Source organism: the organism of the source record quoted next, unplaced genomic scaffold, assembly GCF_019419815.1.
Source record: "Pyrus x bretschneideri cultivar Hongxiangsu unplaced genomic scaffold, Pyrus_bretschneideri_v1 Contig110, whole genome shotgun sequence".
In the NCBI taxonomy this organism is placed as follows: Eukaryota; Viridiplantae; Streptophyta; class Magnoliopsida; order Rosales; family Rosaceae; genus Pyrus; species Pyrus x bretschneideri.
Genome location: NW_025999403.1, coordinates 829,888 through 845,520, shown reverse-complemented (window position 1 = coordinate 845,520; position 15,633 = coordinate 829,888). Strand labels below are relative to the sequence as shown.

At 38.6% G+C, this 15,633-nt stretch overlaps 1 long non-coding RNA gene across 1 annotated transcript; it reads right to left on the bottom strand.

Moving 5' to 3' along the window:
* Positions 1-831: 831 nt before the first annotated feature.
* Positions 832-1,955, bottom strand: LOC125473959. The gene is made up of 3 exons (XR_007255691.1): positions 1,827-1,955; positions 1,622-1,732; positions 832-1,159 (listed from the first exon to the last, which is right to left on the bottom strand). It is a non-coding gene; the product is annotated as an uncharacterized LOC125473959 (long non-coding RNA).
* Between the last annotated feature and the right edge of the window lie 13,678 nt (positions 1,956-15,633).

Sequence of the window (15,633 nt, the reverse complement as noted above, 5' to 3'; positions counted from 1 at the left end):
GTGGAAGTGACGTAGCCATGTGCACAGTGCGGAAGCTAATCGAAAAAGTACAAATAATTTAAAACTAGCATACATAATGTGATAAGATAAGTGCTAGTGTAGGTACGACACTGAATTCAGAGCATAAAGATTACAGCAGTCCAAAGAAATTGATACGACAGTAGTACACCCGAAGGTGACCCTACATCGGAGAGTGTCTGTCAGAAATGCCGGGACGTCCTCTGGGAAAACCACCGAACTTGCTAAGCAACTAGAACCTGGAGGGGCGCAAAACAAAAGCGTGAGTGGGCAAAAACAAAGCTCTTTGAAAACCATTTAGTAAAATACATTCTAACCCCTCGCCGTAAAACCTGTATACTTCCCAGAAAATAAACATATATACGTATGTATAAATATGCCAATCATGCTCAAGGGTATGCCAATCATGCTCAAAGGTATGCCAATCTTAAAGCTTCATAATGATATGTAAGTGCTCAGGCATAAATCACATCAATAACATATCACTGGCAGCCGGAGTCCCCTAAGTGACCTGTACGACTGAATCTAGAGCTCAAATCTCAATCTCAATCACTAAACCTGCCCACGAGTCGGAACCACCTATAGTGGTCTGTACGACAGGCCTGGGTGTAATACATATAAACGCTCTAGTGCTACGATCACGTGAAGGCTGTGCGAATAATCGCGGGTCACCTACGAGTCGGAACCACCTAAAGTGGTCTGTACGACAGGACTGTGCACCTAACTTGGATCCAAGCTGAGCGTGTGGTGCGGGAGGTGAACAACACGTGAAGGACTATGCCCTACTCTGGGCGGGAGCACTAACACCGGGGGTGCAGGTTATGAGCTCTCTAATCATCTCTAACCACTATTTAATGCAAGGGTTAAATAACGCTTACCTGGCACTTACCTATGCCTCCACAGCACCAACATATATATATGACATATGAATGAATATATAAATCAACTTATATGCCACAATCATGCATATCAACCAATAACATAAAAGGAATGGCATGCAAATAATAAGCATTTATACTAATTTCTGGGAATTATATGTATATAGGTATATACGGAAATCAAAAGCCCACTCACTGGTACGTGGAAGGGTCGTAGCCCCCCTGCCTCGCGTGTGCACGCTCGTCCTCGGGATACGTGTCACCTATATGCGAAAATACTATAAAAACGTTAATTTTAAAGCACATAACCTTCCGTTCAAAATAACTTCTTAAACATTGCTCAAAATGGACAATTGAATATACCAACGTGCTCTACACAACCTCAGCAACACACCAGAATTTTTAGAAAAAATTTTCACCGCCGCACGCGCCACCACGCGCAAGCACGTGCCTGGCACGCTGACGGCGTCAACTGACGTCGTTAGGAATATTCCGTCAAAACTGACAGATTTCGTTAACGGCGTCAGGAATATTCCGCCAGAATTGACGGAATATTCCGTCTCCTTCTCCGTTCAATTCTCCGGCGCCGTCGTCGGAAAACCTGCAAATCACGTTTTCTCGTTCGTTTTTCCACCATTTTCCATGATATTTACACCATTTTAACCCTTAGAACTAGTAGAACATGTCCCTATAAGTTTTAAGGACTAAAACTCACAAGAACTCACCTGTCACCAATTACCAAAACCGGTCAAACTCGAACCAGGCTAATCCGACGTCCAATTCCGTCCAACGATGCACTCCCAAGCTCCTTGGAACCTCACCAACACATCTACAAGCTTCAAAAGTCCAAAAACTAACTAGATTAACCTTGCATGAACAGTGACTAAAACGGACCTTGTGAAATCAACGTGAAAATAGCCACAACCGTACCTGAAAATGGTACCCCTGTGCTTCTCACAGCCTCACGAGCTTGATTGTCACATCCCGGCCCGGGAGGGACCACTTCCCGGGCCCGCTCCACCACCGTAGCACGATATTGTCCGCTTTGGGCCCTGACCACGCCCTCACGGTTTTGTTTTTGGGAACTCACACAAGAACTTCCCGATGGGTCACCCATCCTGGGAATGCTCTCGCGCGCTACTCACTTAACTTTGGAGTTCCTACGGAACCCGAAGCCAGTGAGCTCCTAAAAGGCCTCGTGCTAGGTAGGGATGGGAATATACATTTAAGGATCGCTCCCCTGGACGATGTGGGATGTCACATTGATGGTGTCCTTGGTTCCTTCGATCTGCAAGGATTTGGTGGGTTTTGGGTTTGGTCCGTACGTATATGGTGAAAAGGAAGGGGAAAGGGAGCACGGGAGAGAGAGAGAGAGAGAGACAGAAGGTGGTGCAGGTATGGGGGTGTGTGTGTGGCCCAAGGACAAGCCAACACAACACCAAAAATCAATAAACGAAAAAGGACGAACTAGGGGCAAAATAGTAATTTCACGCAAGAGTTTTCGAGGTTTTGGGATGGGATGTCACATATATATATATGACTAATAATGCATAAACGAACGGCAACCAATAAACATGGCATAATAATGTAAAAACATTTTAATTCATTTTCTGGGAAACGTATAAGTATATAGGTATATACGGAAAACCAAAAGCCCACTCACTGGTACGTAGAAGGGTCGTAACCCCCTTGTCTCGAGTGACCACGCTCGTCCTCGGGATACGTCTCACCTATATGCGAAACAACTATAAAAACGTTAATTTTAAAGCAATAACCAACCTTTAGAAATAACTTCTCATACATTTGATAGGAGCATATTTAGGCAACTTAGTTGGCTTATTCTTGTGCATTTACGTTGTTATTTCTTAGTTCTTTAAGTCTTTTAAGTTATTTTCGTATGTTTTCAGGTTCTAAGGGCTAAAGGAGCAAAGAAGTGCATTTTGGAGCCTTTTGGAGCACTTTTGGGCTAAGGATGGATAGCTTATGCTTGGAGCCAAAGTGTTGGACGAAATTGAAGGCCTTGTATGCACTTTAATACACAAGACCAAGGCCCTAGCCCACTTTCCAACCCATGTCGTGCCTTTCCCCTAATTCCCTTCCCTTGCCGTGCAAGGGGGGTAGTTTTGTCCCATTTTATGCACTTAGACCCTAATCCCTCTAATTCCACATCTCAGCCGCATCCTTTAATTCACCCTAGAATCCCAATCATTCATTCTTTTCATCTTGCAGCCACCCTTCCATATTTTCCCTAGAATCCATAACTTCCATCCAAAAAAACCCTAAGCCTTCTCCTCCAATATCAGCCACATCTTCCATCCATTCTAAAGGGACCCAAAACACACATTTCAGCCGCACCTTTTGTCCTAACACTAGAGCTTTAATCATTCACTTTTCATTATATAATTCAGCCATCATCATGCATATATTCCCCCCTAGCTGTCTCTCCCATGGATTAATCACCCAAGCCATATTAAGCCCTTAAAACCGTGCATTCACCATCAATTCCAGCACCTCCACACACCTTGCTGCAGCTTTCCAGCTCTCCCCCTTCATTATTGCAGCCACCAATCACCCTAGCTGTCACTCATATGCTTTCCCATTCTATAATTCACCCACATGCTCTCCCATCATCATTCCCTCTTTAATCCATTCAGCCACCTATAAATAAACATCCATTGCAGCCACAAAAGAGCATTCATACACACTTTACACCATCATCCATTCTCTCTCATTTCCCTCATAAAAGAATCCCTTTGCCGTGCAAAACAGCACCCATTCCAGCTTTCCCCCCCTTAATTGCAGCCACTCCAACCACTCCCCATCCCTCCAAAACACTACCTTACCATCACACATCCATTCCTCCATACAAATACCATCCCAAAACATGTCCTTAGACCTTGTGCCACAACAAAGAGGAGGAGAAGAGGGCCTAAACGTTCATACAATTCAAGTTTGAGTTGTTGGAATTTTTAGGTGTTTTCTCTCCTTGATTTCAATGGTTAAATTTACTTATCTTTGTCTTGTACGTATGAGGAACTAAACCCCCCTTGGCTAAGGGTGTATTCGAAACTATGATTATATATGTGAAATAAGTTGATTACTTCCAGTTATCGTTGCATAAGTCGTGAATACAATTTGCTTAACCGTTTGATTTAGAACTTATTCTTGTATGTTGATTGAGAGTGCAGGCTTAATTTGCATGCTTGAATTTGGTGCTAGGATATAAGTTTGTTTCACCTAATCGTTATGAATTTATATTCACAAGTAGTGAAGGTCGCTAGTCACGATCATGTTAAGTAGATTCCTGGCAAGAGTTTCATGCTTTTCATAGTTACAAATGCCTTGTCGATGCTTATGATTTCCAAAGAACGTAATGATTCTAACTTGTATCTTTATCATGTTGTTCATATAAAGAACTTGTTAGGAATAATTTGTTTGTGATGCATATTCATCCAATTCAATGATTCTAGGGAAATCTGAAGGTTAATTTAAGCGGACCTAATTAACTTGGAGTGTCGAGGTTCATAACTTATTGAATTGATAACTGGAAAGTGATTTACGTTGCATATATTTCATGTGTGGAGAAGAACCCCTTAGCTATTCCATCATCCATTGGTCTATCACAATTTGTCTTACAATCTGTTTTCTTTATAATCTGTCCATTTAATTTAATTTCGTCCAAACACAATCCCCCCCATATTTTGTTTAGTCTTAGTCATTACAATCTATCTTATTTTGTGTTTTTAAGTATTTGGAGTCTTGTGGACTTGTTTTGAGTTTTTGTTAAGTGAGTTAAGTGTTTTAAAGGTTAGTTTTATTTATTTGAGTCAGTTTAAAGTGTTTAGCACCCCTAGTTAATCCCCGGTTAGAATGATCCCTACTTACATCATTACTACAATTGTCACAAATAGGGTTTAATTTGTGTGTCACATCCCTACTTACATCATTACTTACATCATTACTACAATTGTCAAAGTGAAATGCAAGTGGACAGGAAATGTCATATCAATATCATATAATCTGTCAGCTGGAGTCACCTAACGTGACCTGTACGGCTGAATATAGAGCTCAAATCTCTATCTCACTAGCTAGACCTGCACACGAGTCGGAACCACCTAAAGTGGTCTGTACGACAAGCCTGTGCACCTAACTTGGATCCAAGATGAGCGTGTGGTGCGGAAGGTGAACATCACGTGAAGGATTGTGCCCTACTCTGGGCGGGAGCATTAACACCGGGGGTGCAGGTTATGAGCTCTCTATGTAACTAGAAACACTACTGAACGTAAATATAAAATCATACTCACCTGACACTTACCTGTGCGTCCACGGCACCAATACACATGTATATATATATGACTAATAATGCATAAACGAACGGCAACCAATAAACATGGCATAATAATGTAAAAACATTTTAATTCATTTTCTGGGAAACGTATAAGTATATAGGTATATACAGAAAACCAAAAGCCCACTCACTGGTACGTAGAAGGGTTGTAACCCCCTTGTCTCGAGTGACCACGCTCGTCCTCGGGATACGTCTCACCTATATGCGAAACAACTATAAAAACGTTAATTTTAAAGCAATAACCAACCTTTAGAAATAACTTCTCAAACATTGCTCAAATGGGGTGTATGAATACACCAACGTGATCTACTCAACCTCAGGAACATCCCCATATATTTAGAAAAAAATTTCACCGCCGCACGCGCCCCCACGCGCCGGCCACGCGCAGGCACGTGCCTGGCATGCTGACGGCGTCAGTTGACGCCATCAGGAATATTCCGTTATCTTTAACAATTTTCCGTCAACGGCGTTAGGAATATTCCGTCCAAACTGACGGAATATTTCGGCGCCGGCGACGGCGCCGGAAAATCGAGAAAAATTCAAATCGTCCTATCTTCTTCGTTTTTCAACCAAATTTCACAAAATTGGTACCAAAATGAAGCTTACAACGAGAGGAACAAAATCATACCACTTTCAAGTGCTAAAATCCACGAAATCTCGCCTGGAAATCACCCCCAACTCCGGCCAACCTCGAAACTCACGATCCCGACGTCCAAAACCTTCAAACGAACCACCCCGAGCCTCCTAGGAACCTCACCAAGCTTCCTACAAGCTTGAAATTCCCAAAAACATGAGAAATTACGTGTGCATGAACAGTACCAAAATTGGGTATCTCAAGTTCGACGTGAAAACGAAGGTAACCTTACCTGAAATGGGTATGGTTGGACTCCTACGAGCCTCACGAGCATGGATATGTACTTTGTTTCTTCGATCTGTGAAGATTTGATGGGTTTGTGTGTGTGTCCATACATTGTATGGAAAATGGGAAGGGAGAGGGCTCGGGATAAGGGTGCAGGGCAAGGGAAAGGTGAGGGTGAGTGTGGGGAAGAATGTGTGGTGCAAAACCAGCCACACCAAACCAAAAAGAACAACCACACAACGAAAATCTCGCTAGGGGCAAAATCATCTTTTCACATGTACGTTTTCAAAATTTTCAGAACGGGCTGTCACAGGTAAAAAACTAATAGGACAAGTCACATTTCAGCAGCAATTAATAGCAGAAATCAGAGCTTAGTAGCAGGGACCAAAACAATTTCAGCAAAAAGATACCAGAAACTACAATGACTAACATATTTACATACATGTGAAAATCTATTTATAACCACATTTACAATGACTAACATATTTACAGTAACTTACATACATATAGGTGTCCAAGTGTCCATATCATGGTCACTGGATTTTGGTGCGGAGTTCAGAGATCTTTATGGGTTTGAGTTAAAGAGTTCAATGTACACACTCTAAACTCTGATAAATTTCAGGGCTGTTATCTATCGGTGATCCATTATCAAGCTCAGTACGCACAAATTGTTCGCATCCACAAAAGCACAAATTCTTGTACTTCCAAAAACATCCGCAACCCAATATAAAACTATACAAAAACTTTAATCATACATGAACCATAAACACAAAATTAATTCCGTGACCAAAAACCTCTCAAAAACCAAGCTTGGAAGCATAAACACAAATAGCAACTAAATTGAATCGCATCATAACAACTTCCGAAGAACAAAATCATCACCAAGATTCAGTTTAATTAGTTTTCTCACCATATCCAAACTATATGCAGTTTATATAATAACACAATCATCTTCCAAGACCATTTCAAAACCAATATAACTTTAGTCCTAAAAACAAATTCTTGTACTTCCAAAAACTTCAGCAACCCAATATAAAAGTATACAAAAACTTTAATCATACATGAACCATAAACACAAAATTAATTATGTGATAAAAAACCTCTCAAAAACCAAGCTTGGAAGCATAAACACAAACAGCAACTAAATTGCAATTTCAAAACAAAGGTAACTTTTGTTCTTCAAATCAAGAACCACATATGCATACCAAAATGATGACGCTGTGATGGGAGTCCAAACTAAACAGCCAAAAAATAAAGAGAATAAGAGTAAGAATTCGAAAAGAGTTCATTTGTTTATATTGTATAAATGACTCTTAGCTTTAGCTTGCTTTGCTTTTTGCAGGCTCATGTGATTCAGGAAAAATGTGTTATTTAGTTCCTCCCGTAGAACTAAAGAGGTGTTTTCTAGAGACCTAAAATACATAGAATCTCTACTCAGCAATAAAAACAGAGAACATCACATACGCAACAAAAGCCGAACAGAAATCCCACATTTCACAACCAAATCATCATATCAGTTCGAAACATTAAATTATAAGAACTAAAAATAATAATAACAGTACCTTAAACTGAATCCTCAGGTGAGAACCTCCTGCTTTGCAACCTGAAACAAACCATAGAAATTAAAACCCACGAATCCACAATCAGATAAAAACAATTTTCCAGGAAAAACAAAACCAGGATTGGTATACAAAAAAGCATCAGATTTATAACCTGGAAAAAAAAAAAACAAAAAAAAAACAACCAACCTTAAGACAGAGAACAAACAGGCAGAAAGAGAGATGAATGTCCAAAATGAGAGAAAAGAAAACAAATAAGGGAAATTAATATCTCTGATGATTCCCCCAAAACCTGACCTAACACACTAAAAAAATCGAAAATAATCCACAACAAAAAAGCAGAAACGATGACAATCTAAGCTGACAGTAAAAAAAAAAAATTAAAAAAGTACTTATCTTTCGAAATCCAGGCATGCATCGGTAGATCCGGATGACCTATATGGTTTTCTCTAACCATCCCCACTCTCCCACTTCTGAAATCCATCACCCATACCTCTCCCCTTTGCTCTCTTTCCACCGCCATCTCTCTCTCTCTCTCTCTCTTTCTTCCGCTCTATGTCAGAGTCTCCATCTCCCTGAAACCCTCATTGAAGGACAGCAAATGAAACTCTACACGCCAACCCCCGAATTCAGTCAAAACTGAGAAGACAAAACCCACTTTCCCACTTTTGAAATCCATTACCCATACCTCTCCCCTTCGCTCTCTTTCCATCGCCATCTCTCTCTCTCTCTCTCTTCCTCTCTCTGTCAGAGTTTCCATCCCCCCGAAACCCTTATTGAAGGACAGCAAATGAAATTCTACACGCCAACCCCCGAATTCACTCAAAATCGAAAGGACAAAATTGCCCTTCCAACCTAGCCCACATCTAATGAGTTTCTTGCAAATAAGGTGAAATGAAGGGGTAATTCGTCCTAAACCCTCTGGACAAAATTACCCTTCTGAGTTCAAATAAATACCCTTCAAACCCAGCCCAAATCTCATGGTTTTATTGTAAATAAGATGAAATCAAGAGGCAAACAATCGACTGTAGCTGAATGAACAGTCAATTGCTCCTCAATTTTAGAATAGATAATTAGCCTATAGTGGCGCTACTAATTGATCATATTGTCCGATATCCATGAACTGTCAACCAGTATTCAGCCAGTATGATTTCTGATACTAGAGACATGCTAGTATCTAGAAGTGATACCCTTGTGCCAGGATGCCGATTTACAGTTTCAGGGTAGCGAACAATATTAAAATTATCGTATATGCGTCAATTAGCGGCATGACTAATAGATTGATTAACAGCGACTGTTGAAGCCGAATAAACTAAATTTCGAAAAGTTAGGAGCAAGCTTTGTATTAGGACAGTAAACTCATAGTTGTTTCTACCTTATCACCTATCTAGGTAAACAGAATCTCTTCGGCTAGCCACCTTCTGGATCACTTCCACAGGTAGGTAGGAGAATCGAAGTACGAGTTAATTTCTCACTGTTAAAGTGATCTAAGTATCGAGAAAGCTGTAAAGACCTATTAGAACGTGGCGTGGTGAAGGAAAATATTATGGTACGTTTTGAGGATGTACATTCAGGCGTCATATTCCAAAGCCTTACCTAAGATATTATCATCGATCTACTTTCTCGTATTCACTAGTTTCCTTACGTCTTTTCGAGTAATTTGTACCATTTAGAATAATTTAGTTACTAAAGCGTATCGAGTAAGGAATTACCCAATCAAACATTTACTTAGGGAACTTCAAACCTTTTGCTAAGGTGAAAGATTAAACCCTAGGTTTGTACCTAGACTTTGGCAACTTGATCGGGTGGTGATTAGAACCCATTTAAACCCTACTTCGAACTAATGGTCTAGTTGACTGACCTTTATAAATCCGAGTTTGCCTTAATGGTTTGACGAATTCGTAGTGGTCTTATCGGTGATTTTCTTATCTACCTCGATAGCAAGACCAAATTCTTAAGCTTTGTTAATGAGCTATATACCAGATTCCTCGATTTGATACTTTGATTAAATTGATACTCTTCTTGAGAGACGCGATCTCAATGGATGAGATTATTTTTCTCAAAAAGCTTGTAATGGAAGAAAGTTGACATTCTCACAAAGGGTTGTGAATTCGAGATATTCTTGGTCTTGTCAATTTTATCGACAATTTGTCAGTGAATTCTCGGCTACAATATCCTTCTTCACTTTTCGGCCGAGAAAAGTTAGCTTGTTTTGAAAAGTTGGATATGAATAAAGTTTCTGGTAATCAAATCATTGTCTTAGTTCACCATTGCTTTACATTCTTCGATGAAGTTGATCTTCTGGGAGATTCATAACTACATATCTTTGGATGTTGCAGTTGTGCAGAGGCAGTATGATGGATTATCATCTATATTTCCAATGTGTAGAATTGTTTAGAATGATCCATCTTATTTATGACTTAGAGTCGACATTTACCATCTTTGCCTGAAAATCAAATGACATTTCTTTATGGAGAACGGGTCCAAAATCCTTATCAACCTTAGAATTTCCTAAATACATTTACTCTTAGAATGAGCTAAGTTTTCATGGCGGCAGTTAAAGGACATAGCTATACTTGATCATTTTCAGCTTGTTCTATCCTATTGTAGTTAGAGAATTCGAGTATCGTTATGGAATTACTTTTAACTCATCAAGAATAGTTCGAATGGTAAATCACTTTTGTTATATGACTGGAGTTGGGAAGTATCATTATACACTCTCAGTATGAGGTATTTTGTATGGGTAGTGAATGTGAAGTCAATAATCTTGATGCTGAACCAAGGTTATGCTTATGTAGTGTTTTAATTGGTGGTAGCTTTATTTAAGTGGGAAGCCGTATTCTTCTAGCTTCAAGGCTTTAACTATTGGCGATGATTTCATTCCTAAAAATGGGTGTTGGAATTTCAACAACAAAACACTTGTGAAGACAACTAAGATAGAAGTGGGACGCTGTTAACTTCTCCATGTGATGTGATCAAGAAGTTCTCATTGTCGCATGATCAAATGTGGAGGTAGGAAAGGAATAAAATCGAGGCTCCCTTTGATGTATTTGAAGAGAATCCTCATTCTAGATACACCTCACTTTTGATTAACGTTGGGGGGATTTTGAGGATATGGAGTTCAAACTTCCTGGACAACCACATTTTCTCTAATTGCATCTAGAAGATGATGGCATTATGAGAAAGCTGCTTCTAGACTTCTATACAAGTTCAGGCAAACAGAAACCCGACAATTACTTGTTTAAGTAGTTATTTGTTGTTTGGGCTTGACCCAAAGATATTACGTGCTTAGTTTCGAAGTACGTTATACTATGAGTGCGTTTGTGAAAAATATTTTATGTTCGCTTTTGATTTCAGTACAACTATTTTAATTTTACTTCACTACAAATGTATTCTAATGTTATGCTTTATACATCTATTTTTGGACCCTATGTTTTATTAAAATATTATATTTTGGCATGGTACTGAAGGAGAAGGAAAGGTTGAGCTTGGAGGCATAAAAGAGGAATCACTGCACTCCGATCGCAATGGAATGGCATTCTCTTTTATGCAACCGCTCTAGTTGATTTCTTCTTTATGTGTACATTTTCTTACAATCTTTCAGAGTATTTTATGTATAATTAGTGCTTTCAAATTTCGGGGATGAAATTTTTTTTTTTTTAGGAGGGTAGATTGTGACGACCTGTCCCTAATTTTATGTTTTTACAAATTTTAAAAGCATGATTTTACAAAAATGTCCTTAGAGGCAAGGGTCTTGACTTTCATTGATCAACGTATAGTGAGGTGTATGAATTAATCATTTAGCGTTTTCCTGAAGTACTCGACATTACGAACTCGTAGGCGCAAGCAGAAGAGGATTTGGGGTTATGATTAAAGTTTTATGGAACTATAAACTTGAGAAGTACTTTTGTTTTAGTCACTATTTATATATTTTATAATGTCTATATTTATTTATCATTTAGTTTTTTTTTAAGTGGAAGAAGAAGAGAAAGAAGAAGTGGGGAACGGGAGAAGAGAAGAAAGAATGACTACTGCCCAATCAGAAAGAAGAGGGAGTGAGTGACTAACCAAAAGAAGGAGGTTTGGAGATGGCCAATTGGGAGGTTGGAAAAGAGGGCCAAGGATGGAACGAAGAAGAGGGGATCAAGAACCTGTAACGCCCTGCCCCCAAAATATTTATTTTCAGGAATTAAATTTGTGGGAAGGCCCAAATTATTTAATTTAGTTTAGTTAACTATCTACAATTACAATCTCTACTTAAGTTTCACTAACGCTCCATAATTATAATTCCAAACCAAATGTACGACATTATCTTCATATTTTAATGCCATTTCCCTTTATGGACTAATTTCCATTTTAGCAACCTTTAATCTCGAATTTATTTAAACTCACATATTTTATGGTTGCATCTAACGTCTCGTTAGACTGCCTACATACCCTAAACAGAGATCAAGCCATTCAAGGTTCACAATTCATTATTTTACCGATTTACAACCATTTTCTAGTAACCACCATATTCAACATTCACAACCCAATTTATACTAAATGGTTACCAATTATAAATTCAGAATATCAAAATTTACATGAAAAATGGCAACGTCGGCTCCCTGGCCGTGTGCCGCCGCCAGTGGCGATTGGCCGCCCCGATTCACTGGGAAATTCCACTATTTTTAAAATTCTCAGAAAATACAGAAATGAAGATCTCAAAGAGTAGAGCAAACTTTATACCTGTGGCCAAGTCCAATTTGGCCGAGAAAATCTCCAATTTCACCAAAATCTGTCGAAAACTATCACATCCCCGCCCAGGGCGGATCACTTCCCAGGCCCGCTCCACCACCGTAGCACTATATTGTCCGCTTTGGGCTTACCATTCCCTCACGGTTTTGTTTTTGGGAACTCACGAGCAACTTCCCAGTGGGTCACCCATCATGGGATTGCTCTAGCCCCCTTCTCGCTTAACTTCGGAGTTCCTACAAAACCCGAAGCCAATGAGCTCCCAAAAGGCCTCGTGCTAGGTAGGGATAGGAATATACATATAAGGATCACTCCTCTGGGCGATGTGGGATGTTACAAAAACCCTAGAATGGATGTGCTTCGATCCGTTGCCTATGGTGGTCCGCCACCCCTATATTTGTTTGGGCTTTGCTCTAGGCCTCAAGGGAAGTTTAGCAGTGGTGGTAATTGGAGAAAAACCTTTCATAATTGTTAGACCCATGGTGCGGGTTCCCCAATTCCAAGACCAATTTCACTCCAATTTGGGGTGGAATAGGTAGAAGGGATGATGAGAGATGACTTTCAGGTGGTGGGGGACCTTCATCTCATCGGAAAATGGCCGGGAGACCATGAATCCCGCCGGTTTTGTCTGACGGGTCAAAAGACCCGTTCCCCCCCCCCCCCTTTTTTTTCCTTCTCTCCTTTCCCTCCTTTATCCCCCTTCCATTGGTCCCTGTCTCTCCCTTATCTCTCATTTCCTTTCAACCACAGCTACACACGTGGCACTCCCTTTTATTCCAGATTTTCTGGAATCTTCTCATTAATGTCAAAATGACTATTTTACCCTCAACTTCTATCGTTAATAACTTCTTCTTTATAACTCTGTTTCACCAACGGTTTGCCCCTATATGTTCATGAGTTCAAGCCCTATTCAAAAATATAAATTGTGACCTAAAAAGGTCTACGGATTTGAAATAGTTAATTTCCAAACTTTAAATCTCGCAAGCCGTTTAATTTAAAACTGAACTCAAATAAATTAATATAAATTCCCGAAAAATAATATAAACTCTCAATACCACGAATATGTACATTATAATAATTCCCGGAACCAAACTTTATGATTTTTAATTTCGATTTTCTTCACATATTCACAATTACGAATATAAAATTTATATATTTAAATTTTCAGGGTATTACAATCACCCCCTGTTAAAATAAATCTCATCCCCGAGATTTCAACTATCGAATAACGAAAAAGAATTAGACTTGTTTCCACCATTCCTTTAATGGTGAAAGATATCATAATCTCAATCTTACGACTTTATTTAGGCTCCAAAATAAGCATTCAATGAATAATAACCGTGATTCTCACTCACACTCTCAAATTCTCAGCCACATTCATTGGCAAAATAAATCTCCAAACCATACACATTGGCAATAATATCAACCCTAAACCATAATTCTTGTTGGCTAAATAGATACCAAAACATCAACCATCGGCTAGACACATACTAGCATAATAACCACGGTTATCATAAATTCTAGCTATACCCATCTTTTATCAATTAATTATCAGAATTTCAAGCCAAAATCATTAGTGGCTAAGTAATTATCAAATTTTCAAACCAACCCAAACAAATTGACAAAACACATATCAAGAATTCCAACTAAAACATGGAAATTTCCAATCACACTCACTGGGTAATGCAAATAAATTTAAAACCAAATCCGCAATACCGATCACATTGAATGAAATCAAATCTCATTCTATGATATAATTCATAATCACAATTAAACTAAATTACTCATAGTAATTTTTTTTTTTTTTTTTTTTTGAAATTGCTTCAAAGTATATCCACTGCTTGAATAAATTTGTGAGCCACACTTCCAGAGCAATATTCACATTCCAACAATCAAAGAAGAGAAATTTATATATTGTACAACTTTATTGGCCAACAATATTAATCCTTATTAATCACATAATCATGAAAATACGTGTTCTTTCTCAGGTCTATTCGCAATATCAATTCTAACAAAAAATAATTCATTGCTATGGTAACCAAACCAATCCAGTTTGTATTTACAAGCTTTCTCCGACCATTATATCCAACAACCGTAAATACACAACTGGGAAGTCGTTTATATTAAACGAACTCGATGTTTCCTTCCATAATTTTCCTCATATCCACCCATACAAAAAAAACTTCATGGTCTTTCCACCATTTCAATTTATAATAACCAATTCATAACCTCAGTTTATGATTCCATTCTCACTCGATGAATTTTCATACGATTCCATTCAGGCTATTTGGAAATTTACATCATAATTATTGGTAATCCCGCTTCCTATTACTTTTGGCAACACGAATACCAGAGATTATGGCCATAAACGATATTGGCACAATCAAATATCAAATTTCAAGCCATAACTATCGTGGCTAACAAAATACTAGAATTTCACACCATAATTCATTAATGGCAAACCAAACCAATCAAATTTGAAATTTATAAACCTTCCATATCAATTCTCCTCATCAAGCTCAAAAACTCACTGGAAAACGTTTATATTAAATGAACTCACGATCTCATTCCATATTTTCATTCATGTTCATCCATAACCACAACATATACTTTTTATTTCCATTTGATAAACTGTCACGATTTTAATGAATACCAAATTTCCAACCATAATTATCATTTGCCAAACATTTTAAATTTCTAGCCACACTTATCATTGTCAAGACAATGATTCCACCACCATTTTCTTTTATCTCCGACAATGACTAGTAGGCTGGAAAAGATTGTAATATACCTGGCCAATACACATCACACTTTCTTTTTCTTTTTTTTTCTTTTTCATATCTACGGGCCTTTTCCGCCCAAATTTCACATTCACGGGCCTTTCTTGCCCAATTTCACGTTCACGGGCCTTTCTCGCCCAATCTCACATATCCACCCTTATATCCACGGGCCCTTTTTGCCCAATTCACATATCCACCCTTATATCCACGGGCCTTTTTGCCCAATTCAATTTCTCAAGTGCCAGGTATAATACAAATTCTCCATCTACTTATCACCACCTCACAATCACCTTAACATTCAACATTTTCATAATGCATAGCCTAATATCGATTCAACTCAAGATTAATCCAAAACTTTAATCAAATGCTCATCTTCGAAGCTATAACATGAATACGATATTTTAAAATTTTCCTACTCCCAATGAATTCAATTCAAAGCATCATAATTCACAATATA